At 41.4% G+C, this 25117-nt stretch overlaps 1 protein-coding gene across 5 annotated transcripts in view; it reads left to right on the forward strand.

The window, feature by feature from the left end:
• KCNG3 (potassium voltage-gated channel modifier subfamily G member 3) overlaps positions 1–25117 on the forward strand; it is a 61961-nt gene that overhangs the window by 15505 nt on the left and 21339 nt on the right. The window lies entirely within an intron of this gene.

Consider the following 25117-nt stretch of genomic DNA (forward strand, 5'->3'; position numbering starts at 1 on the left):
GTGAGTGATTCTAATGAGGTGCAATGAATCCTTTTGCAAATTAGGTGATGGTCAATTTTGCTTTCAGCAAATTTGAAGAACATAATTGACTTTACAGTAGATTATTAAAAACAATTTTTTCCAATTTTTAATTTTATAAATATCAAGCCTATAGGAAAGTTGCAAGAATAATACAAAGAACAGCCTCTCTGTATCTGTAATTATTATACTTGGCTGGAAAATTTGAGAGTTGGTTGCAAACATCTTGACACTTCATCCCTAAATACTTCTGCACATACCTTCTAAAAACAAGAACATTTTCCCATCTGACAAAACAATGACCACAATCAGGATAAGAGACAGACAGAGCAGGGCTCCATCCCACCACCCTGGGATCATGAGCTGATTCGAAATCAAGAGTCGGATGGATGTTCAACCAACTGAGCTACCCAGGTGCCCCTGGATATTATTTAACAGTGATGATTTTGGAGACTCTAGGCCAGTTGTTTTATAGAGGTCCCTGAATTTGAACTTGTCTGATGCTTTCTTAATTATATTCAAGTCAAAACTTCTCGATAGAAATACTACATAGATGTATAAAGAATTTTTTAAAAAGATTTCATTTTTGTCATGTTTATTTTGGGAGGGGAAGGGCAGAAAGAGAGAGAATCTGAAGTAGGTTCCACACTGTCAGCCCAGAGCCCACCTCAGGGCTCAAACTCACAAACCATGAGATCATGATCTGAGCTGAAATCAAGAGTTGGACACCTAAGTGACTGAGCCACCCAGGTGACCCTAAAGATTTCATTTTTAAGTAATCTCTATACCCAGTGTGGGGCTTGAACTCACAACCTTGAGATCTAGAGTCGCATGCTCTTCTGACAGAGCCAGCCAGGTGCCCCTGTGAAAAGAATTATTGATGATAGATGATAATGGATCAAAATGTGATTTTTTGCATATACTTGGAAGGAGGTAAAAGCATAACATTCCTATAATACAACTTCTTCCATTTTCCTCTACTTGTTTAAGTAAATAAGGATTCTCAGCCATTTTATGTGTAAAAACAAAAATAGGATTAGAAATGATGCTGATCTATGTCATTCTACCAATTGGAGGAAATACTCCTGTATTAATTTGAATTAAAATATCCAACTGCTGGGGCGCCTGGGTGGCTCAGTCGGTTAAGCATCTGACTTCGGCTCAGGTCATGGTCTTGTGGCTTGTGAGTTCAAGTCCCGTGTCCAACTCTGTGCTGACAGCTCAGAGCCTGGAGCCTGCTTCAGATTCTATCTCCTTCTCTCTCTGTCCCTCCCCCAGTTATGCTCTGTCTCTCTCAGAAAATGAATAAACATTAAAAAAAAATCAAATGCTAAAAGGACATAAACTAATTGAAAAGGAAAGAAACCTATCAATTTCATTAAAAGATGCAGTTCAAATAAAATTTTACTTTATGCTTAATTAATTACATGTTGAATTTTGTAATGATAACAAATTTAACACAGATTACAGGAAATTATAGATTCAATGAAAATTAAGATATAAGCATTTAGGTGTATAATAGTATGTTTAAATTTTTTAAAGCATTAGAAATATATCACATCAGAGCAAAATTATGTGAGAGACGTGGAACGGAAATACAAGTTTATTTTTTTTTTAATTATTTTTGAGGGACAGAGACAGAGCATGAGTGGGGGAGGGAAAAAGAGAGAGGGAAACACAGAATCTGAAGCAGGCTTCAGGTTCCGAGCTGTCAGCACACAGCCCGATGTTAGGCTTGAACTCACAAGCCGTGAGATCATGACCTGAGCCAAAGTTGGACATTTAACTGACTGAGCCACCCAGGCGCCCCGGAAATAGAAGTTTTATGAGAAAAAGTAACAGTGTAAAATTTCTGTTAAAGGAGGGTTTGTTAGTGTATTTTTTAAATGAAAGTTGATGGGTTGTATCAAAACACTACAGTATTTGGACTCATTAGATAATTTTTTTAAGTATATTTATTTATTTTGAGCGACACAGAGAGTATATGGGAGCAGCAGAGAGAGAGAGAGAGAGAGAGAGAGAGAGAGAGAGAAATCCCAAGCAGCCTCCTTGTTGACATTGCAGATGCAGGGCTTGAACCCACAAACTGCGAGATCATGCCCTAAGCCGAAATTAAGAGTTGGACGCTTAACCGACCGAGCCACCCAGGTGCCCCTAGATAATTTTCAAAGATGTTTTTTTTAATGTTTTACTTACTTTTGACAGACAGAGAGAGAGAGAGACAGAGCATGAGTGGGGGAGGGGCAGAGAGAGAGGGAGACACAGAATCCGAAGCAGGCTCCAGGCTCCGAGCTGTCAGCACAGAGCCTGACTCGGGGCTCGAACTCACATTAATGAGATCATGACCTGAGCTGAAGTCGGGCGCTCAACCGACTGAGCCACCCAGGCGCCCCCCTAGATAATTTTTAAAAATGAAGTAACATTTTATTTTTAAAAAATCAATATTTGCAACCTGCCAGAATTTACATGCTTTGCAACTATACTAACTTAATAAAAATTGTTGGGTCAAAATAAAATTGTCCTAGGGAGATCCATAGTTTTTCTAAACTGTTTCAAGAGTCACATGAGCAAAAGGTTTGGGGACCACTCTGCTCAAGGGAGTGAGGAGGGAGGTGAGAGCTGCTGGGATGGTTTTGGAGGATCACATTGCTGCCGGTCAGTAAGTCAGGAGAGCGCCATGAGGTGTCAGGAGATGAGGGTGGTCACAGACGGGGCGTCAGGTTGGGCAGCAGTTCCCGGAGTGACACGTTAAGTTCCCGGAGTGTTTACCTTTATGAGAAGGGGACAGGATGCCAAAGAAGCATTTAAACCCTTACATAACAATACTGAAATACAGCATTGGAAGACAGCATTAAGCTTTTGGATTTTATAAAATGCCTCTTCATCGAACATTGGCCACCCTTGGATTCATTTACTAATGATGTGCATTAATTTGTAATCCCCAAGGATATGGTTGTGTGATATGATGTGACACGTTCTGTAGAGAAATAGAAACCTTTCCTTTCTTTGTGTCACGTTAAGGGAAACTTCGCAGTCTGGGCTAGTTGGCGCATCATCTCGCGAGCACCTTTGCGTGTGTGCAGGGTGGGAGTAGGTGAAATAAATATTCCAGAGCTCCCCACTATCTGCCCAGCCACACCGACGACGCACTCTGAGATTGTTGGTATGTCGGGTCATAGGTCATAGGTTAGGCCATAGGGCAGTCGAATAACCGACTGTAGGTCACAGGAATGTGAAGGCATTGGGGATCACCTGGGTCAGGTTCCAGAGCTCACGTGCTTCGCCCGAACTCTTGCTTTCTGTGCCACGGCAGCTCTGCTTTGGGGCAGGTAGACGATGCGTGGAGACCTTTGGCTTGTCTCAGGAACCTCATTAAGGACCGTGTTGAATTTAATTGATAGTTATTTTTATGTATGTCGTTTTAAGTAAATGAAAGTAATTTTTCAGTCTCTAGAAAGATAAAACTTGTCTTACTAGCTAACAACAGCACAATATACAATGGGCTTTGAAGCAAATTGTGCTTTTTCTTTTTTTCTCAATTAATCTGTGTAATTTATTTAAATGTTGCTTTTTTTTTAATTTTTTTAACGTTTATTTATTTTTGAGATAGAGAGAGATGGAGCATGAACGGGGGAGGGGCGGAGAGAGAGGGAGACACAGAATCGGAAGCAGGCTCCAGGCTCCAAGCCATCAGCCCGGAGCCCGAGGCGGGGCTCGTACTCACGGACCGTGAGATCGTGACCTGAGTTGAAGTCGGACGCTTAACCGACTGAGCCACCCAGGCACCCCTAAATGTTGTTGCTTTAAAGAGCATTTGCTGTAATGGTCTGAGGAATTTTTTTTTTTTTTTAAGATAAGAGACTATGGGAAATACAACAAAACTTAAGCATTAAAAAAATGTAGAATTCCTTATGCCAGTCGAAATGTATTTTCCTGGACCACAACTACCAGAGAATCCCAAGCAGGCTCCAGGCTCTGAGCTATCAGTACAGAGCCCAATGCAGGGATTGAACTCGCGAACCCCAAGATCATGTGTTGAGCTGAAGTCGGACGTGGAACTGACTGAGCCACCCAGGCGCCCCTGCAGCTTGCCTTTTCAGCTCAATTTTATATGTTTTTGAGATTTGTGTATATTGATATCTATAGCTGTAGCCCTTTCATTTTAACTGTAATGTGGTAAGCATTGATTTATTCTTCCTGCAGTGGAAATTTTGCTTTTACTGTAGTGCTGCAATGAACAGTATTGTTTATGTCTCGGTGCACATGTAGGAGAGAATTGCTGTAACGTATCTATCTAGGACTGGAGTTGCTATATTGTAAGATATGCACATCTCCCCCAGATGTTGCTAATAGCTCTCCAGAGTAGTTGCACTGATTTATTCTCCTACTGGTTGGGAGTGAGAGTCTTTTTTGCTCAGTCCTTGCTGTATCCACATGCTACCAGGTGTCAGACTTTAAAACTTTCGCTAATCCAATTGGTATGAAATAATATCTCACATTTTATTCTTTTTAAAGCAATTTTATTGGACTATAATGTACATAAAATGAAGTGCATCCCTTTTTAAGTATATAGTTTGATATTTGACAAATGTGTGTATCCGTGTGCTTACCATCCTAATCAGAATACAAACATTTTTTCACCCTAAAAAGTTGTCTTATTGCCTTAGGCAGCTACTGATTTTTGTCACTGTATGTACTTAGAAATGAAAAAAATATTTTTTTAAATTTAATGGTTATTTATTTTGAGAGAGAGAGAGGCAAGAGTGTGAGCAGGGGAGGACGGAGAGAGAGGGAGACACAGAATCCGAAGCGGGCTCCAGGCTCTGAACTGTCAGCACAGAGCCCAACGTAGGGCTTGAACTCACAGCTGTGAGATCATGACCTGAGCTGAAGTTGGACATTCAACTGACTGAGCCACCCAGGCTCAGTACTTAGAAATATTTTTTTAAAGTTCATTTATTTATAATCTCTACATCCAATGTGGGGCTCGAACCTATGACCATGAGATCAAGAGTTGCCATGCTCCATGGACTGAGCCAGCCAGGGATCCCTGTACTTAGAATTTAATATGACTAGAGTTATATAGGTTGTACTCTTTTGTGTCTGGCTTCTTTTCATCAGCCTAATGTTTTTTGTGTTTTTTAAAGTTTATTTATTTAAATAATCTTTCTACCCAGTGTGGGGCTTGAACTCACGATCCCTGAACTCAAGAGTCACAAGCTCTTCTGACTGACCTAGTAAGGCGGCCCATCGTTATAATGTTTTTAAACATTCATCCATGTGTTATTTATATCAGTAGTTTGTTACTTAAAAAAAAATTGTAGATGTAATTCACATAAAACTCACCATTTTCTTCAAGTGTGTAATTTGATGGTTTTTATTATAGTCACTGTATTGTGTAACCATCACCACTGTTCCAGAACATTTCATCACCCTAGAAAGAAACCTCCGATCTGATAGCAGTCACTCTTCATTCCCCTCTCCTCCTATCCCCTGACAGCCATTAATCTACTTTTGTCTCTATGGATTTGCCTGTTCTGGACATATATAAATGCAGTTATACAATAATGGAGTCTTTTGTGTCTGGCTTCTTTCACTTAGCATAATGTTTTCAAGGTTCATCAATGTGTATGTAGCATGAATCAGTACCTCATTCCTCTTTATGGCTGAGTAAGAGTCTGTTGTATGGTTATGCCCCATTTTGTTTATCCATTCATCAGTTGATGAGCATGTGGGTTGTTTCCACTCTTTTATGAATAATGCTGCTATGAGCATTCGTATATTGCAAGTTTCTGTGTCAACACATGTTTTCATTTCTTTGGGGTAGATATCTAGGAATGGAATTGCTGGTCATATGGTAATTCTGGGTAATTTTTTGAGGAGAGATCATTCTTTTTTGTAATATTCCATTGTATGAATATACCACATTTTGTTTATCAGTTCCTCACTTAATAGGCATTTGCACTATTTCTCGTTTTTATTTTATTTTTTATTTTTTTTAAGATTTAATTTTTAAGTAATCTCTATACCCAACGTGGGCTCAAACTCATAAGCCCAAGGCCCCGGGTCCCACACTCCACCCACTGAGCCAGCCAGGCACTCCTGCTTCCTCTTTTTTTTTTTTTTTTCAATGTTTATTTTTGAGAGGGAGAGAGAGAGAGAGTGCGCGAGCAAGCTCGGGGGAAGGGCAGAGAGAATGAGGGAGAGAGGATCTGAAGTGAGCTCTGTGCTGATGGCAGAGAGCCTGATGCGGGCCCGAACTCACAAACTGCAAGATCATGACCTGAGCCGAAGTCGGATGCTTAACCGACTGAGCCACCCAGGCGCCCCACTTCTTTTCAGTAATAAATAAATCTGTTATGGACACTCTTGTACAAGAGTTTTTATGGACATATTTTTTTTTCCTCTTGGACAAATACCTAGGAGTGAACTGTTGGATCATGGAGTAGATGTATATTTAACTTTTAAGATACTGGCAAACTGTTTTCTAAAGTGGTTGTACTATTTTATACTCCCACTAACAGTGTATGAGAGTTCCAGTTGCTTTGTGTCCTCACTAACGCTAGGTCTTGTCAGTCTCTAATTTTGGCTGTTCTAGTGGGAGTGTATGGCATGTCATTGTGGTTAATTTGCATTTTCCTGATTACTAGTGAAGTTGAACATCTTTTCATATTATTTTTTGCCATATGCATTTCCTCTTTGCGAATTGTATGTTCATATCCTATGCTTTTTTTCTATTAAAATTTTTTTTTTTAGTTTATTTATTTATTTTGAGAGAGAAAGAGAGAGAGCCAGGGAGGGGTAGAAAGAAAGGGAGAGAGAGAATCCTAAGCAGGTCCCGTGCTGTCAGCCTGGAGCCCCACGTGGGGCTTGAACCCACGAACCACGAGATCATGACCTGAGCCAAAATCAAGGGTCGGACTTAACCAACTGAACCACCCAGGTGCCCCTATTTCTATTTTTTTCTTTTTCTTTTTCTTTTTTTTTTAATTTTTAAAATTTATTTTTATTTATTTATTTTTTGAGAGAGAGAGAGAGGGAGATACCGAGAGAGAGAGAGAAAGCATGAGCAGGGGAGGGGCAGAGACAGAGGGAGACACAGGATTCGTAACAGGCTCCAGGCTCTGAGCTGTCAGCACAGAGCCCGATGCGGGACTCAAACCTACAAACCTCGAGATCATGACCTGAGCCGAAGTTGGATGCTCAACCGGCTGAGCCACCCAGGTGCCCCTATTTCTATTTTTTTCTTAATGATTAATTATACATCCTGGGTACTGATTTCTGTCAATTATGTAAATTGCAAATATTTTCTTCCTGACTGTGGCTTGCCTTTGACTTTATAGTGTTTTTTTGGTGTACAGAAGCTATACAGTTTAGCATAGACAAATTTATCAGTACAGTCCTTTATGGTTTGCGTGTTTTATTATTATTAAGAAAACATCTCCTATCTTTAACGTTATAAGGATTCTTGTATATTTTTAAATATTTTCCTAAAACTGAAAAAATATTTAGAAAATTTATGTAACTTTTATTTTTTGAATTTGGCCTTTAATCTACCTAAAATTATTTACAGTGTGAGAGATCTAATTTTTTTTCTTTTTCTTTTCCTTTTCCTTTTTCTTTTTCTTTTTCTTTTTCTTTTTCTTTTTCTTTTTTAATGTTTATTGATTTTGGGGCGGGGGGTGGGGTGGCAGAGAGAAGGGAAGGGAGAGAGAATCCCAAGCAGGTTACACCTGAGCCTGACACAGGGCTCGATCTCATGACTATGAGATCATGACCTGAACATAAATCAATAGTCAGACGCTTAACTGACTGAGCCACCCAGGCACCGCTAATTTGTTTTTTTCATGTGGATAACAGTTTCCTCAGCACTGTAGAATAGTCCAGTATTTACCCCACTGATGTGGAGAGCCTTGTCTGCCATGGATCCCATCTCTGTGAGTATGTGGACTTCTGGGTTCACCCTTCTCCCCATTGCTTTTTGTTGCCTTTTTTTTTCCTTGGTGAGTCTTACTAGGGGCAAGATATCATTAATCTTTTCATGGAAACAGCTTTTGGTTTTGTTCTTCTCTTTTTTGTATCTTTGTGTCCTTTTTATATTTGTGTTTTTTGATCTTTCTTACTTTCCTGATTCTTTCTTTTCCCTTCTGCCCTCTAGTAGTTCTGTTTCCGAGTCATACAAAATTTGCTTTAATGAAAACTCATTTCAGGAAATCATTAACTCATTGATTGTGTCATGTGTTTTAGTCCATCAGAAGTCTATCTAGGGCATGGGGGCCATGGCCACACTGTTTCCCAGACTGGACGTGCCATGCTGTACCACCATCCACGAAATATAAGAGTTTCAGTTATTTCATATCCTTGCCAATGTTTGGTGTTACCAATCTTGGGTGAATAGTAATATCTCATTGTGGTTTTAATTTTCATTTCCCTGATGATGAGAATATTGATCATGTTTTTCATGTATTTATTGGCCATTTATATTATGTGAAGTGTTCAAATACTGAGCATATTTTTTTAAATTGGGCTTTTGGTCTTTATTACTGAATTACAGGAGCTCTTTATGCATCCTGGATACCAGCCCTTTGTCAGATAAATGTTTTGCATGTGTTTGCCTCTAGTGACTGGCTTGCCTAACTCAGTTTCTTGATGGTGTCTTTTGTTGTACATACAGTAGTCCCTCTCCCAACTGCAGTTTTGCTTCCCGCAGTTTCTGTTACCCATAGTCAACCACGGTCCAGAAGTAGATGAGCCTCCTTCTGACATCAGAAGGTCAGTAGTGGCCTAACGCTATGTCAGAGTGCCTACATCATGCATCTCATTTCATCTCATCACGTGAGGCTTATCATCTCGTATCATCACGAGAAGGATGAGTACAGTGCAGTAAAACATTTTGAGAGAGAAAGGGGGAGAGAAACCGCAATTACATAACTTGTATCACAGTATATTGTAAAAATTGTTTGATTTTATAGTTAGTTACTGTTGTTCATCTCTAATTGTGCCTAATTGGTAAATTAAACTTTATCAGAAGTACGTATGTATAAGAAAAAACATATATAGGATTGGGTACTATCTGTGGTTTCAGGTATCCACTGGGGTCTGTCTGGAATGTATCCCCCATGGATAAGGGAGGACTAAGGTACCAAAGTTTTAAATTGTGATGAAATCTAACTTACCAATATTTTCTTTTATGATAAGTACTTTGTCCTGTGTACAAAAGTTGTACGCAAATCATGAAGATGATTCCTGCATTTTTCTTCGAAAATTTTTATTATGTTAGCTTTTATACTCCATCTCATTAATTTTTTGTGTGTGATATGAAGTAAGAATAGTAATATATTATCTTTATTTTTAAAAATTTTTATTTATTTAGCTTTAAAAGGTAATTTAAGTAATCTCTATACCCAACATGGTGAGAGAGTGAAAGAGAGAGAGAGCATGGGAGAGGCAGAGAGAGAGAGGGAGTGAAAGAATCCCAAGCAGGCTCCACCCTGTCAGCGTGGAGCCCGACGTGGGGCTCGAACTCATGAACCATGAGATCATGACCTGAGCTGAGATCAAGAGTTGATCACTTAACCGACTGAGCCACCCAGGCACCCCCTGTTTGTTCCTTTAAATCAACACAACAAACACAACAGTGCACTCACTAATGCTGAAATGTATTATACCATTTATTCAAACATTATCGAATACCTCATGATCAGGCACTAAAGTGATTTTTAAAAAGACAGACCCCCCCCCCCCCCCACCAAATCCCTCCTAGGTGGGGAAACAGATAAATACATGATCATGTCACAGTGTGGTATGTGCTATGCTAGAGGTAAACACTAACTGTTTCAGGGGCATAGGAGAAACCCAGTCATGCTTAGAACCTAAGGTGAGGCTTTCCAAGGGTGGTGATACTTGAGCTCAGATTCGAAACTCTGGTTGCTGTTAGCCAGGATGGGGGGGGGTTAGATGTGCAAAGGAAGAGGCATGAGAATGTTTCACATTGCCTGGAACAGATGGTGCAAGGCGGTGAGTGACATGATCTGGAGCCTTGTATGGTGTGATCATGTATTCAGCTTCTATCTGATGATAGTTGGGAGTCAGTAACTCATTACTGGGAGTTGAACATTGCTGCTTTTAGTGCTGCAAATGTTTTGTATCCTTGACTGTAGAATAAGACAGTTAACTTGTTGCAGTAAGACCTAACTTCTGCATATTTAAATAGCCCTATGATTGATTAAATCTTTTGTGTGTATGTTGTTGGAAGTTTTGTGGGAAAAGTATCATTTATGTCCTGATGTTTGCACATGGGAACCTGGTACACAGTAATTAAGCAAAAATAACTCAACCTAAGTTCTGGACTTACTGTTTACCTGTGGTTAGAAAATAGCAAATAAAGGGGAGCCTGGATGGCTTAGTTGGTTAAGTGTCTGACTCTTTTTTTTTTTTTTTAATTATTTTTGAGAGAGAGAGACAGTGTGAGGAGGAGAGAGGGAGATACAGAATCTGAAGTAGGCTCCACACTCTGAGCTGTTAGCACAGAGCCTGATGCAAGGCTCGAACTCATGAACTGCAAGATCGTGACCTGAGCCAAAGCCAGAGGCCTAACTGATTGAGCCACCCAGGCTCCCCAAGTGTCTTTCTCTTGATTTTGGTTCAGGTCGTGATCTCTCAGTTTGTGGGATCGAGCCCCATGTGGGGCTCTGCGCAGACCACACAGAGCCTCTTTGGGATTCTCTTTCTCTCTCTGCCCCTCCACTACTTATGAGTATGCACATGCACACACACACTTTCTCTCCTCTCTCAAATCAACTTAAAAAAATAGCAAATAATGATATTAACATGAAATACCTCACTTTTGAAAATATCGTTCTTTTGAAATTAATTTTGAGTGGCTTTGCAGGCAAAAACATTTTTGACATCAAAATGATAAAATGCCATTACAGAAAAGAAATGACATCCATTTTTATGAGATGATCTTGTCTAAAGAGGAGGATGGTCTCCTGATGTCACTTCCTGTTTCTTAATTCTTTTACTAATGAATTGCCAATTAAATAAAAAGGGACTAGAACCCATCTAGAGAGTTACATATGGAATGGGAACAGAACAGATTGATTTTCTTACAGTATTTAGATGGATTTGTGTTGTTTGAGGCGGTGGTGAAGGTGCTGGGAGAGATCACTATGCCTGCAGATGAAGGGGGTCCACCTGCTGTGGACAATCAGGTGGCCTGGAAGGGCAGGTGCTGATCAGTTTGGATTTCTATTGCTCTTATCTCTTGGAGGTTTTTTATTTATTTTTTAATTTTATTTTTAATTAAAAAAAATTTTTTTTTAACGTTTATTCATTTTTGAGAGACAAAGAGAGACAGAGCAGGGAAGGGTCAGAGAGAGGGAGACACAGAATCTGAAACAGGCTCCAGGCTCTGAGCTTTCAGCACAGAGCCTGACGCGGGGCTCGAACTCACGAACTGCGAGATCCTGACCTGAGCTGAAGTCGGACGCTCAACTGACTGAGCCACCAGGCGCCCCCTTGGAAGTTTTTTAGTAGTGAGACTTGTAACCACAGATTGTGGGTCTCTGTACTTGTAATTGTATGTCCACTGAACATGGTAATCTTCTAAAAGCATATTCCTTAGCAGTTGGTGAAGAGAAGCCAGCCCAATGGTCCTGACTTGGAGAGCCTCGGCTCAGACCAAAATGCAGATGGTTTCTTCACAGTCACAACAGAGCTGAGGTCCTTAATTAGAGGGTAATGAACATGAACACTGAAGAAAGTGTTGATGCAATTCTTTACATAATTTCACTCCGAAAAGATGATTTCTGTCTTTCCATCTGTTAGGAAAATGAAGAGAATGGTTCAGAGTGGCCATCTCTTATAGTGAGATTTTTCAGTTTAGGAACAGCCTGGTTCCTCTGCCTCATACATCTCTCCAGGAGGTTTGGGACAGTGATGAATGTCTGTCGAGTGCTGGGCATCTGCTCACATCCTTGTAGCCCAATTCTCTGCCCCTCACTGCCAGCCAGTGGCAGGGTCTTGCTGAAGGCTTCTGGCATCTATCTCCTATCATTTCATTCCATTTCATTCCATTTCACTCGTATCATCTACTAGTTTGGGCCTTCCATGTGTCTTGCCTGTGTCATAGCCTCCTGCCTTTGCACACTCCAGCCATCCCATAAACTCCTGCCTGATGCATATTCCCACAGCCTGCTAGGCCACTTCCCAGCTCACGGTTCTGGCACCATGCCCAGCACATAGTAACCTCTTAAGAAATGCTTATCGAATGAATGAATCCACCTGTTGCCAAATCTTTAATGGGTTCCCTTTGCCTTTAAAGCTGTAACTTGAGGAGCACCTGGGTGGCTCAGTAGGTTAAGTGTCCAACTTTCAGCTCAGGGCATGATTTCTCAGCTCATGAGTTTGCGCTCTGCGTTGGGCTCTGTGTTGTCAACTGAGAGCCTGTGCTGGATCCTCTGTCTGCCCCTCCCCTGCTCATGCGCTTGCTCTCTCTCTCAAAAAAAAAAAAAAAAAAAGGCTGTAACTTGTCTATCATAAGCCATCAGCTTCACTGTAAGGCTTCTGTGTACACACCCAGCCATAATTCCCACGTTCACCACCCCACCCTTCCCACTACACATCTCACTTTGCAACCAGGCGAGGCTCCTGTTCTCTGAGTGCCATGGTGCTTTTCTGATTCTGTGCTTTTTCTGACTTGGCTTGGGTGGCTCAGTTGATCAAGCATCCAACTTATTGACCTTGGCTGTTGGATCACGGTTCATGAGTTTGAGCCCTGTGTCAGGCTCTTTGCTGGCAATGCAGAGCCTGCTTGGGATTGTGTCTCTCCCTCTCTCTGCCCCTCCCCATCTCGTGCTTGCTCTCTCTCTCAAAATAAATAAATAGGGGCCCCTGGGTGGCTCAGTTGGTTAAGTGTCCACCTCTTGGTTTCGGCTTAGGTCATGAACTCACGTTTCATGGGTTTGAGCCCTCTGCACTGATGGTGCGGGGCCTGCTTGGGATTCCCTCTCCCTCTCTCTGCCCCTCCCCTGATCATGCCCTCAAAAATAAGTAAACATTGGGGCGCCTGGGTGGCTCAGTGGGTTAAGCATCAGACTCTTGATCTCAGCTCAGGTCATGATCTCATGGTTGCCTGAGTTCGAGCCCCACATCAGGCTCTGAGTACCGACTGCATGGACAGAATCTGCTTGAGATTCTCTCTCTCTCTCCCTGTCTCTGCCCTTGCCCTCTCCCCTGAGCTCTCCCTGTCTCTCTCAAAATAAATAAATAAACTTAAAAAAATAAAAATAAAAGATAAACATTGAAAAAAATTAAATAAAAACTTTTTAAAAATCACATGGTTAATACTTGAATACATTCCAGTTGTGAAAAATTCAACTATTCATGGATGTTTATGGTGAAAAATGGATTCCTACCCTTACAATCCTCTACTTGCCAATTTCCCTCTTCCTCTTGGGATCACCACTGTTAATAATATGATCCCTTGGCTCCTTTCCTGGGTACATATGTACCTGTAACATGACATGGTGTATTTAATGCACCAACCTCATAGTCACTTTAATAAATGGTGCCCATGATCATTGCCATCACATAAACTTCAGGCTCCAATTTACCTTTCCATCTTCTTAAATGTAGCTGCTTTTACGTCTCTAGGTTTACCCAGTACTTTCCTGCCTTTGCTTGTGCTGGTCTTTCCATGACAAATTAAATTGCCACTTTTTCAAAGAAGCCTTCCATAGTCCCCTAGGTGAAGGAAAACTTACCTTCTTCTGCTGAACTTCATGTAGTTGATTACAGCATTTACCACTTTCTACATTTTATATTTGAGTTTATATGGGTAAGGTTGTTGGAGATAGCATGTCTTACCTTTTTACTAAATTAAAAAAAATTTTTAGACTAAGTTATAGTCTTTCTTTTTCTTCTCCTCCTCCTTCTCGGGTTTACCAGTTTATTGAAGGATGTGATAAAGGATACAAATCAACAGCCAGATGAAGAAATACATAGGGCAATATATGGAGAAAGGGCCAAATCTCCACGTGTTCACAAACTCAGAAGCTCAAAGCTTGAAATTGTATCTTTTTCTAAAAAATGATCTCCGTGCCCAGCATGGGGCTCAAACTCATGATCCTGCCGTCAAGAGTCAGATGCTGTATGTACTGAGCCAGCCAAGAGTCCCCAAACTTGTATCTTTTTTAAAAAAACTTTTTATTTTGAAACAACTTCAGACTCACAAGAGGTTGCGGAAATAGCATAGAAAGTCCTAGTGTACCCTTCATTGAGCTTTCTCCAGTTAACATCTTATATAACTATAGTTCTATCTGTAATTTCTCTTTCTAGACCTCTCTGTGGCTCTATAGAGTCTGGCATACAGTAGACACTCATAAGTCTTATTGCATGATGAATGAATTAATGTGCTCATGGACTTAGAATCACAGCCAAGTAATAGATTGTCATCCCAGCCTTACTACAGGACGTTGGATTGCCCTGGCTTGTACGGACCTGTCTCAGGAGACTCAGATCGAGGCCTTGGACATTTCCTGACTCTCTTCATGAACATTTGTTTGACCCACCAGGCAGGGAGGACAAGAAAGGGTTCTGAGATACATGCCCACACCTGGGATTTATTTCAAAATAATACCTGCGGAGGGACGTGGATGCGGGTGTGTGTATGGAAGAATTAGCTATGAGCTGATGGTTGATGGGACTGGGTATGTGGGGGTTCCTAACACCATTCTGTCTTCATTTGTATATTGAATGGGTCTCGATTTCCTCATCTCAAAAGTTAGCCCCCTCGTCCCCCCTACACACACTGCCACGTTGCCAAAGCACCATAACCGTTTCTTCCTTAGGTTTTAGAATCCGTCTCTACTAAGTCACACTAGCAGGACAGAGTTCCTAGCAAGATACTCAGGTTCTACTACAGTGCACTTAATTCATGTATTTGGGTTGAACATGGGACTGATTATTATGCCTGAAGGAGAAGGTCAGGGTTATTTGTTAATTGCCTGTGATTTTCACAGAAACACACTCTGATGTTTGATGGATTTATATATGGCGAATATCCCCTTGTCCTGGCAGAGCAGGTACTGTGACCCTTGGATGTATAGTCAAGAATTTGGTTGTTCCTTTGTAGAAGATCACTCGTCCCGATTTGTAAAGAGAAAATGTGGATCTGGTGCCCTTGTTGTTAAAATAGAGGACAGAGAAGTGGCAGAGGAGAAACTATGCTGTGCAGTTAGGAGGTAGAGCCCCATTTTACTCAGGCAAGGGAGAGAAGTGCATGCTCCTGTCTACTAAGTGGGGAGTAAAGGAGCACGGGCAGCCCAGTGCCTGTGGCCATAGGGAGAAGATGTCCAGCAGCATAATAGCAGCTTCTTTAAACCTCCCGTGAGAGAGCCCAGTCCTGCATAGCCAATCCTCAACTCCCAGGGCCTTTCTATTTATCACTATTCCATATCCTGCCACATATTCTAAAGAAATCGCCATCCAAACACAGGCATGAGTAAGCACAGTACTATCAACGGAGGAACATAAAGTAACAAGTATACATTGATTACAGCAATAAGGAAATATATAGATCCCAGCCAGGACTCAACGTAGTACACAACCAATGAGTATATATTACTTAAACAATTTTTTTTCCCCAACATTTATTTATTTTTGACAGAGAATGAGCGTGAGCAGGCGAGGGGCAGAGAGAGAGGGGGACAGAGGGTCCGAAGCCAGCTCTGTGCTGACGGCAGCGAGTCTGATGCGGGGCTTGAACTCACAGTGAGATCATGACCTGAGCTGAAGTAGGACGCTTAACCAACTGAGCCACCCAGTTATTATTATAATAATTATTACTAATATTATATATGTGTGTGTGTGTGTGTGTGTGTGTGTGTGTGTATAGAGAGAGAGAGAGAGAGAGAGGGAGGGAGGGAGTGTGTGGGCAGGGGAGGGGGCACAGGGAAGGAATTTCAAGCAGGGTCCATGCTCAATGTGGAGCCTGATGCAGGGCTCCAGCCCACCACCCTGTGATTGTGACTTGAGCCAAAATCAAGAATCAGATGCTCAACCGACTGAGCCACCCAGGTGGTCTATGAATATATATTATTAATCTACCATTTATTAGCTGTGTGGCATGAACAAATGACTTCTCTTTGCTTCAGTTTCCTCATTTATAAGTGGTGAAAATAGCAAAACTTACTGCATTTAGTTGTTGTGGATTAATTAGTACATGTATATTTAGAGAAAGATGCTTGGTACTTGAGTGGGCCCATAATCTGTTTTTATTTATTCTCATTGATCTAGATTGGAAGATAAAAAGATATGAATGGTATGGATTTTTTTGGTATGGATTTTTTTTAAAGGTAATTAAAGTGCGCAAGAAAAATCAAGATTTGTTTTAAAAATTCTGGTATTTTTCCCATTTAACTTATTGTTGTGGGGAAAACTCTTGTAGGGATATAAAAGACATTGTAGGTAATGGGATGAACATTGATGTGCAGTTTGTTGGAAATTTTTATTACACCATGTATTATTACACTCTCTGTGCCTGTTAGAAATGTGATTGGAAATGTGTTATACATTTAAGTCTGAAAGCTTGGGGTAGGAAGGGTGTGCCCTTTGTGGCGCTCCTGGGGTTGTGCTGGCTGGTTCAAGCTGCTGACAACTCCGTCATGGTGATTGCTTTTCTATTTGGGCATGCTTTTTACTTTTCCTTAAAAAAAAAAAAAAAGTGTTTTTAAATTGGAAAAATAATATGTGCACACAGTCAAGCATTTAACAGTACAAAAGGGATTGAAAGTAAAAAAGTGGGTTTCCATCCTGCATCAGGTTCCCAGGCTCTCTTCCTAGAGGCAGAAACTGGTGTTACCAGTTTCTTGAGGTAGCCTTCCAGAACATGCATGCGTGCATACACATACATTCACACAATTATAGCATGATTATGTACTGTTCTACATCTATACATCTTGAAGAATGTTTCACATCAAAGCTCAGTAATGCATCTTATTCCTTTTCATGCCTACACAGTATAAAGTCCTAAAGTTGCCGATAACTGGGGTGCCTGGGTGACTCAGTCGTTTGAGTGTTGGACTGTGCTGACAGCTCGGAGCCTGGAGCCTGCTTCAGATTCTGTGTCTCCCTCTCTCCCTGCCCCTCTCTTGCTCGCACTCTGTCTCTCTCTCTCTCAAAAAGAAATATTAAAAAAAATTTTTTTTAATAAATTGAACCCTTAAAATCCTATTCCAGTTAAAGATAATTTGAAGTTATTATGTCAGAAATATACCTGCACCCCGTGTTTGTTGCAGCATTATTTACAACAGCCAAGACTTGGAAACAATGTGTGTCCATTGACAGATGAACGAATGAAGAAAATGTGGCATATATAATGGAATATTATTCGTCCATAAAAAAGAAGGAAGTCTTGCCGTTTGTGACAACATGAATGGACCTTGAGGGCATTTTGCTAAGTGAAATAGGTCAGACAAAGAAAGATAAATACTGTATATCTTGGGACAGCTGGGTGGCTCAATCGGTTAAGTGTCTAACTCTCGGTTAGCGCTCAGGTCATGATCTTGCGGTTTGTGGGTGGGAGCCCTGGGTCCGCCTGCACGCTGACGGTGAGGAGCCTGCTGGGGATTCTCTCTTGCTCTCTCTCTCTCTGACTCTCCCATGCTCGTGTTCTCTCTCAAAATAAATAAGTAAACTTAAAAAAAAAATACTCTATAATCTTATCTATGGAATCCCAAAAGGCCAAACTTTATAGATAGAACAGTTTGATGGTTGCCAGAGGAGGGACGTGGGGGTAGGAGAAATGTGGGTGAACGTGTCAAAAGGTACAAACTTCCGGTTACATGATCAGTAGTTCTGGGGATGTAACGTACAGCATGGTGACTATAGTCAACGGTACTGTGTTACTGCAGTACCGAAAAGTTACAAAGAGAGTAGATCTTAAAAGTTCTCATCTTAAAAAATACTTGTAACTGTGAGGTGATGGATGTTAATTAAACTTACTGTGGCAATCATTTCGCAGTATATACATAGACCAAATTGTTGTGTTGTACACCTAAAACTAATGCAATGTTATATATCAGTCATGTCTCAGTAAAACTGGAAAGAAATAGAATAGAAAACATTTTTAAAAGATAATTTAATAGGAAAAAGAGTTATTGGGATTTGAATTAATACAACATTTTCTTATGTTGTATTATACATTGTGATATTGTTCTTATTTTTAATATAGCTTTGTTATAATTACATATGTATAGATGTGCATATGCATATAAGTGTGTAAAATATATAATGTGTGTAATAACTATTTCAGATGGTTCTCTGTTCTCTTGTATGTTCTCTTGTATGTTTGTATAGTTCATTTAGCTTTATCAAGTCAACTATCCAGTAAAAACATTCAGTCGTTGGCTGTTTATATATTTTTCTTTTCTCTTTTTTTGTTTTCAAATTTTTTAATGTTTATTTATTTTTGAGAGAGGGAGAGAGAGAGAGACAGACAGAGTGTGAGTGGGGGAGGGGCAGAGAGAGAGAGAGAGAGAGAGAGAGAGACAGAATCTGAAGCAGGCTCCAGGCTCTGAGCTGTCAGCACGGAGCCTGACACAGGACCTGAACTGATGGACCGTGAGATCATGACCTGAGCCAAAGTCGGACACTTAACTGACTGAGCAACCCACGTGCCTTTATATTTTTCTTTTCTTTTTCTATTTTATTTTAATTTTTTTAATGTCTGTTCATTTTTGAGAGACAGAGACAGAGCACGAGCAGGGGAGGGGCAGAGAGAGAAGGAGACACAGAATCCGAAGCAGGCTCCAGGCTCTGAGCTGTCAGCACAGATCCCAACATGTGGCTTGAACTCATGAACCGTGAGATCATGACCTGAGCCAAAGTCGGATGCTTAACCAACTGAGCCGCCGAGGTGCCCCTATTTTCTTAATTGTCCCTGTGGTATTGAATTTGAATCAGGTTCTTCTTGGTGCACATGACAAGAGCAATCACCTTAGATCCTTTTGAGGTAAAGCAGAATAAGTTACCTAGTTAATTAATGACAGGGCCAGCACCATTTTCCCCCCATTTGCCAGCATGGCTCAGTGGTCTGAGGCTCTGGCTCCAGTCTCTGGTAGGTTTGAATCCCACTGCTGCCTTTTTTTTTTTTTTTTTAATTTTGATTTAAAAAAAAACCCGTAAAATTTACCATTTTAATCATTTTTATATGTACATTTCAGTACTGTTAGGTATATTCATGTTGTTGTGAAATAGATCTCCAGAACATTTTCATCCTGCAAATCTGAAACTCTGTGCCTATGGAACAATAATTCCTCTTTCTCCTGTCCCCCTAGCCCCTGATAACCACCGTTCTACTTTCTGTTTCTATGAGGTTGACTACTTTAGATATCATAAAAGGGAAATCATACAGCGTTTGTCTTTTTGTGGCTGAATTATTTCACGTAGTATAATGTCCTCAAGGTTTATCCATCTTGTAGCATGTGACAGGTTTCCTTCCTTGGCAAGGCTGAATAACTCTCCATTGTATGTATACACCACATTCTGTTTATCCATTCATTGTTTTTATTTTTTATAAATTTTTATTTCTTTAACATTTATTCATTATTGAGAGACAGAGAGACACAGAGCGTGAGCAGGGGATGGGTAGAGAGAGAGACACAGAATCTGAAGCAGGCTCCAGGCTCTGAGTTGTCAGCACAGAGCCCGATGCGGGGCTCAAGCTCACAAACTGTGAGATCATGACCTGAGCCGAAGTCGGTTGCTTAACCAACTGAGCAACCTGGGCGCCCCTATCCATTCATTTTTTTTTTTTTTTTAGTGTTTATTTTTATTTTTGACGGAGACAGAGAATGAGCGGGGGAGGGGCAGAGAGAAAGGGAGACACAGAATCCAATGCGGGCTCTGTGCTGCTAGTGCAGAGAGGGCTTGAACTCAGTGAACCTCAAGATCATGACCTATGCTGAAGTCAGATACTTAACCAACTGAGCCACCCAGACACTCCATGTCCTTTGCTAATTTTTTAATTAGGTAATTTGATTTTTGTTGTTGAGTTGTAGGAATTCTTCGTATATCCTGGATTTTGACCCTTTATCAGATATATAATTTGGAAATAACGTCCCCCATCCTGTAGTTTGCCTTTTCACTCTGCTCACAGACTGTGTCTTCTGATGCACAAAAGTGTTTGATATCTTCCCATTTGTCTTTTGGTGTCTCTGCTCTTGGTGTCACATCCAAAAAATCATTGGCCAAGTCCAATGTCATGAAGTTATTTCCCTATGTTTTCTTTTAGGAGTTTCATAGTTTGAGGTCTATAGTCCATTTTTGAGTTCATTTTTGTGTATGGTATAATACAAGGGTCCAATTGAATGGATGTTTTTGATGGTGTGCTTCAATTATCCCTTAAGGGTCCAGAAGAACCAGAAGGCTTCTTGTGCCTGTGGAGTGGCCATCCCAGGCTCTTGAGTTCGATCAAAGTTATTTACGTCATACTGGACAAACATCTGTTGAGTACATGCTAAGTGTCTGATGGGTCTGGGAAATAAGTGAAGGAGACAAAACAAAAACAGTAAAATAACAACTAGAATAAAGATAATAAAATAATAAAAAATTCACATCTCTGGGGTGATGTGAATGCTCTGCATCTCTATAGGAGTTTAGATTATAGAGGCTATGCATTTGTCAAAACTCCGTGAATGTACACTTAGGGTTTATGCATTTCATTGCATGTGAAGTTTACATAAAAAAAAGAAACAAATATTGAACTCTAGTTGATGATAAGCACTTTGAAGTTTTTAGAGACAAGTGCATTTCCCTCTTTAAAAAAAAGAAAAAAAATATTTTCATCCTGCAAATCTGGAACTCTGTGCCTATGGTGGCGCCTGGATGGCTCAGTTGGTTGAGCGTCCAACTTCGGCTCGGGTCATGATCTCACCGTTCTTGGGTTCGAGCCCAGTGTCAGGGTCTGTGCTGACGGCTCAGAGCCCGGAGCCTGCTTTAGATTCTGTCTCTGTCTCTGTCTCTTTCTCTATCCCTCCCCTGCTTATGTGCTCTCTCTCTCCCTCTCTTCCTCTCTCAAAAATAAGCAAACATTTAAAAATCAATCAAAATACAAAAAGTAATAGATGCGTAGAGAGGTTAATAGGTGATAAGCAAGTATATTTAAAGTGAATTTGCTCCCTGCTTGACATGTTTCATAATAAAATGTTGACGAAAGAAGATGAGCAGGTGGTACGCAGAGACTTACCTTTACCCCACAGAGCATAGTTAATGGCCACATGGGTTTTGTCAGGGTGGGAGGGTGAGCGGTAGAACTGGTTAGTACTGAAAGCATCTGCTCCCTTTTGGAACCTCTGGACAGATGTGCCTTCTATCACGGGGGATCAGTTGAATGACTGATGCTAGCCAGCAATTGCTGTGGTGCTCCAGTACCTACAGGAAGGAATATGTTTTACGTTGTAATTTAAGGTACAATTATACGTAACCAAAGCAAAAATTTCATAGAACTATACTTTGCACTCTGATGTTTGCTATTCAATTTCTGGAAGAGAAAAAAAAAAAAAGGTCAGTTTTGATCCATTAACGGGTTAAGAACTGACAGTTTGAAAAATGCTGCTCTAACACATAAACCATGGAGACCGAAAGATTGACACACATCATTTCACGTTCACAGCAAACGTTGCCATCAAAATCGTTAGCATCTTTAAATGTTTCTTAGAGCTTCAAAGCCCAGGGGAGCTGGGTCTCCTTACACATGCCACTATAATCTCAGTTGTGTGACCTTGGAAAAGATGTTTAAATTTTCAGGCTCAGTTTCATCACCTGGCAAATGGAGATATTAGGGGAAATGCACACTTCATTGCCCTCTAGAAAAGGATTCAATGAGGTGATGTCTGTAAAGTGCTTAGCACAGTGCCCAGCGTTGAAAGGCTCCAACAGGTGGTGAATATTTTTATTAGCCATGAATTCATGAACTTCTGTGTTTGGGCCTCAAAAGAAATCAAAATGGGCTTCAGTGGAATATGGTGTCCCTCGGTGTCTTCTTTAGTTCTTTTTTCCCGTTTGTTTTTTATAGAAGTAACCTTTTGGAAGTACCCACTTGTTGGCTGTAGCTAGCACTCAGTAAAACAGTACTCAGTTTTCCAGCAGTTGGTGGTGGTGGCTTTGGCGAGAATGCCATTTGGAAACATGGGGAGTTTTGGCAGGCTTTGTCGTGTTTGTTGTTGGAGACTGCCTTGGCATAGTCCTGGGTGAAGGAGGGATGCCTGGGGTTTCTCACTGATTCATCCCTTTGGCAGAGAATTCTGGATAAACTGCATCTGATTTGGGAGGGTGGGCAGGAAGAGCCCAGAGGGCCTCATTACAAAGGAGTTTACCTCTTTGAAATTCCCTTACCGACAGTTTATTCTACACCATTTCGATTTCCTCCTTTTTAATCCGAACAACTTTGGCTCCTGGTGGAAATAATTAGAACACGTGCTGGTATTTTTGGCACAATTGGCATTTTTGCTTTTCTTAATTTAGTGGAATGTGAGGGTTTTATTGCTGGGAGGGCCCTTGCAAGACCACTGTGAGTCTGCCGCTTGATAGGCCCCTTTGGCAGCAGGTGGGGCACTCCTGGTCCTGTGTGGCTAGAGGAGAGACACAGTACTTTAGCTGTAGGACTGGGGCGTTTTAACCACAGCCAACCTGAGAAAATGATCGTTATCACCACTGTGTGCTGCTGCAGTCTCTCTTTTTAAAAAAAAAAAAAAAAAAATTTTTTTAATGTTTATTTATTTTTGACAGAGACAGAACGCGAGTGGGTTAGGGGCAGAGAGAGAGGGAGACACAGAAGCAGAAGCGGGCTCCAGGCTCTGACCTGTCAGCACAGAGCCCGACGCGGGGCTCGAACTCACAAACTGTGAGATCATGACCTGAGCCAAGGTCGGACGCTCAACCGACTGAGCCACCCAGGCGCCCCTGCAGTCTCTTGAGTATGCATCTTCCTACTTACTGTATTTACCTGCTTATTACCTAGAATAGCAGCCAATTTAGCAATCTCAGTGGCTTAACACAACCAAGATTTATTTGTTGCTCACATATCATATCCAATCAGAGTCAGGGTGGAGAATGTCTGTCTTTCTCTATACAGACACTCAGGGGCTTGGGCTGATAGGGGCCCCAAACATCTTGTAGCCATTTAGGGGGACTCATGACTTCCAGGTTGCCATGGCAGGGAAAAGAATCAGCATTCACTCTTCAGTGTTTTTGCCTGGAAGTGATAGAGTCATTTTGCTCATAGTTCATTGGTCCATACTGGTCGTATGACTCTGCCTAACTGCAGGGGGACTGGAAATATGGGGGAACCTATGGAATATTCGATGAGCATTACCAAGGAGAGGTGATATGTGGTATTATGTGTGTTAAAACTATATATTGAGGGGCACCTGGGTGGCTAAGTCGGTTGAGCATCTGACTTTGGCTCAGGTCATGATCTCACAGTTCGTGAGTTCAAGCCCCACGTTGGGCTCACTGCTATCAGCCTGTCAGAGCAGAGCAGGCTTTGGATCCTCTGTCCCCCTCTCTCTGCCTACCCCTCCCCCACTTTCACTCTCCCCAAAATAAATGAATATTAAAAAAGAAACTGCATATTGAAAAAATGCAGCTTCCGATTTTCTAGATCTGCCAAGTTTCATTTAATCTCCCAATTTTCTAAGCCTCCAGGTTCAAAGAGGCCACCATGGCAGCAGCTTTTACTGATGGCCTGGTAGGGACAGGGAAGCTGCTGCCAATCGCAGAGTTATGGGATTCATGAGCAGAGCAGCAGATAATACAACAAGGAAATGGCGGAGGCAACTGTGACTTCTGCTGACTTGGTGTGGTTACTTTGTGTGGTAGGCTGAAAAATCCTCCCCCCTTTCTTTACCCCATAGATAGCAGGTCCTGATCCCTGGAGCCAGTGGGTGTTACCTATATGGCATCAGGGGTTTCGCAGATTGATTAGATTAAGGATCTTGAGTTGGGGGTTATCCTGGATTAGCCCAGTGGGCCCTGAATGCTGTCACATGTATCCTCATGAGAAAGGAGCAGGGGGATTTGACACTCTGACAGAAGAGGAGGAGGCAGTGGACCATGGAGGCAGAGACTAGAGTGACATGGCTACAAGCCAAGGAATGCCCACAGCCATCAGAAGCTGGAAGAGGCAAGGAGTGGATTCTCCTCTAGAGCCTCCGAAGGGATTGTGGCCCAGTAACTGGGGGATGGGGCAAGAGTGAAAATTTCCTTTCCATACTCTCTTTTTTCTTTCTTTTTTTTAAAAGTTTTTTTTTTTCTTTAATGTTTATTCATTTTTGAGAGAGAGAGAGAGAGCACGCACGAGTTGGGAGGGGGAGAGATAATCCTAAACAGGCTTTGTGCTTGTCAGTGCAGAGCCTTACATGGGCCTGGAACCCACGAACCATGAGATCATGACCTGAATCGAAGTCCAGAGTCAGTCACTCAACCGACTGAGCTACCCAGGCGCCCCTCCTTACTCTCTTTTCTCATCTTTTAAATTTAAACCATGTGAATCTACTACCTATTCAAAAGAAAGCAAATAAAATTAACCTTTACAGTTCTGCCAACCCTACAGTAAGGGAGCATGGTTCATTTTATTGTGACCTGCACAACTTGTGATCTGTGGAATGCACTTGTCATTCTTTTCAGAATGTTGCCCCCTGGGCCCTCCCATCCCACCTACTCCAATTTCTTCTCTCTCTCTTCTGGTGTTCGGGGAGTAAGTCAGTGGTGGGAAAGAATTATGTGGAGAAAAATAAATGATGCTGTAATAATTACAACTTTTGCTTAGAATTTCAAAAGGTAATTTGATTAAAAATTACCTCAGAATTACCTCCCTTTCTGGATCAAGGCTTCCAAAACAGTGTGCTGAGATTTAATTTCCTCAGCCTTGAGGAGTGCAGGCGAGGGCCAGGGTAGCCAGAGCCCATCCCTCACCCCCCCGGCTGGTGGCTTCTACTTCGAGAATACTGCCCGTTGCTGACAGTGTGCTATGTAAATATTATTATTTTCAATGCGCGCAGTGATGTGGAAAGGTTGGTAAATACTGCTCTAGGTA

The sequence above is a fragment of the Acinonyx jubatus genome, chromosome A3 (genome assembly GCF_027475565.1).
Source record: "Acinonyx jubatus isolate Ajub_Pintada_27869175 chromosome A3, VMU_Ajub_asm_v1.0, whole genome shotgun sequence".
NCBI classification, from domain to species: domain Eukaryota; kingdom Metazoa; phylum Chordata; class Mammalia; order Carnivora; family Felidae; genus Acinonyx; species Acinonyx jubatus.